The 2,500-nt window shown below is 53.8% G+C and overlaps 1 non-coding gene across 1 annotated transcript; it reads left to right on the top strand.

Moving 5' to 3' along the window:
• The first annotated feature begins 458 nt into the window (after positions 1-458).
• Positions 459-2,270, top strand: LOC146144546 (small subunit ribosomal RNA). The gene has a single exon (XR_014500897.1). It is a non-coding gene; the product is annotated as a small subunit ribosomal RNA (ribosomal RNA).
• The last annotated feature ends 230 nt before the right edge of the window (positions 2,271-2,500 follow it).

Below are 2,500 nucleotides of genomic sequence, written 5' to 3'. Positions count from 1 at the left end.
CAATAGTTCAACACCTGGCGCAATCGTGCACCTTTTTTTTACGTTAGAATTTCAAACGGAAGACCCCAGGGACAACACTCATCTTTGCTATACTTGTGGGAGCTGACAAGCTTCGACAAGTAAAGAATCGGTGAAAAGGCGATTGGCTCGCTGGGCAGATGTTGCTGCTGCGCGAAGAGCCGAGTGTCAGTTTGTCGGGTTCTGAGCGGTCGCTTCGGCGAAGTTGTCTGGCGTGCGTTGCGCTCGCGCCGGTGTTGGCGACGTGGCGGTCGAAAGGCCTGCCGACGAAGTCTTACTCCGGCGGGTGCGACGGGCGGTGACGGTTTTCTGAGTTCGGGCAGCCGAGCAAAGAACGAAATTTTAACGGAGAGAAGCCTTCGGGTTTCGCATCGACCGAGCGACGGCGCCGCATCAGCGGCGCCTCCTTCGTCGGCCTTTCGGGGCTACGCTAAAGTAGCTACCTGGTTGATCCTGCCAGTAGTCATATGCTTGTCTCAAAGATTAAGCCATGCAAGTCTAAGTACGAGCTCTCGTACAGTGAAACTGCGAATGGCTCATTAAATCAGTTATGGTTCATTTGATCGTACGTTTTACGTGGTTAACTGTGGAAATGCTAGAGCTAATACATGCGTGAAGCGCCGACCTCGCGGGAGGCGTGCTTTTATCAGACCAAAAACCGACCGGGCTTCGGCCCGCAACCTTTGGTGACTCTGGATAACTTTGCGGATCGCACGGTCTCGCACCGGCGACGGATCATTCAAGTGTCTGCCCTATCAACTTTCGTCGGTACGGTACTGGCCTACCGAGGTTCTTACGGGTAACGGAGAATCAGGGTTCGATTCCGGAGAGGGAGCCTGAGAAACGGCTACCACATCCAAGGAAGGCAGCAGGCGCGCAAATTACCCATTCCCGACGCGGGGAGGTAGTGACGAAAAATAACAATACAGGACTCTAAACGAGGCCCTGTAATTGGAATGAGTACACTTTAAAACCTTTAACGAGTATCCATTGGAGGGCAAGTCTGGTGCCAGCAGCCGCGGTAATTCCAGCTCCAAAAGTGTATATTTAAGTTGTTGCGGTTAAAAAGCTCGTAGTTGGATTTTGGGCGCAGGCGGCCGGTCCGTCGCAAGGCGTGTACTGGCCGTCCTGGCCTCACCTCCGGTTCTCCGCCGGTGCCCTTGACTGAGTGTCGGCGGCGGCCGGAACGTTTACTTTGAAAAAATTAGAGTGTTCAAAGCAGGCGATTCGCCTGAATAATGGTGCATGGAATAATGGAATAGGACCTCGGTTCTATTTTGTTGGTTTTCGGAGCGCGAGGTAATGATTAAGAGGGACAGACGGGGGCATTCGTACTGTGCCGTTAGAGGTGAAATTCTTGGATCGGCGCAAGACGAACGACTGCGAAAGCATTTGCCAAGAATGTTTTCTTTAATCAAGAGCGAAAGTCAGAGGTTCGAAGACGATCAGATACCGTCCTAGTTCTGACTATAAACGATGCCAACTAGCGATCGGGGGGCGTTAGTTTTACGACCTCTCCGGCAGCTTGCGGGAAATCAAAGTCTTTGGGTTCCGGGGGAAGTATGGTTGCAAAGCTGAAACTTAAAGGAATTGACGGAAGGGCACCACCAGGAGTGGAGCCTGCGGCTTAATTTGACTCAACACGGGAAATCTCACCCGGCCCGGACACAGTGAGGATTGACAGATTGAGAGCTCTTTCTTGATTCTGTGGGTGGTGGTGCATGGCCGTTCTTAGTTGGTGGAGCGATTTGTCTGGTTAATTCCGATAACGAACGAGACTCTGGCTTGCTAACTAGTTACGCGACCCAATCGGTCGGCGTCTAACTTCTTAGAGGGACTAGTGGCGTTTAGCCACACGAGATTGAGCAATAACAGGTCTGTGATGCCCTTAGATGTTCGGGGCCGCACGCGCGCTACACTGACCGGATCAGCATGTGCTCGCCTTGGCCGACAGGTCTGGGTAACCCGCTGAACCCCGGTCGTGCTAGGGATAGGGAATTGCAATTATTTCCCTTGAACGAGGAATTCCCAGTAAGCGCGAGTCATTAGCTCGCGTTGATTACGTCCCTGCCCTTTGTACACACCGCCCGTCGCTACTACCGATTGAATGGTTTAGTGGAGGTCCTCCGATTGGACCTGGCGCGGCCGGCAACGGTCGAGCCGGCGTCCGAGAAGACGATCTAACTTGATCATTTAGAGGAAGTAAAAGTCGTAACAAGGTTTCCGTAGGTGAACCTGCGGAAGGATCATTAACGGTCTCGCAAACGCTTCGGCGAACGCGAAACTCGGACAAGCGAGAGAAAAAGTTTTTGCTACCCGGCGCCCGACCCGCGAGGAGCGGCGCGCCGGCCGGCGATTCGGTCACCCGGTAATGTTTGCGCGTCGAGTGCCGCGGTGCCGCGCGCTCCGGCTTCAAGCGTCGGCCTGGCCGACCGCTCGGCGCGGTATATTTTGTCACCCTTTAGTGCGAGGCACTGTGCGA

Source organism: Ascidiella aspersa, chromosome 5 (assembly GCF_963924565.1).
Source record: "Ascidiella aspersa chromosome 5, kaAscAspe10.2, whole genome shotgun sequence".
NCBI lineage: Eukaryota > Metazoa > Chordata > Ascidiacea > Phlebobranchia > Ascidiidae > Ascidiella > Ascidiella aspersa.
Note: the sequence above shows the minus strand (reverse complement) of the source record. Positions and strands in the feature narration are given on the sequence as shown.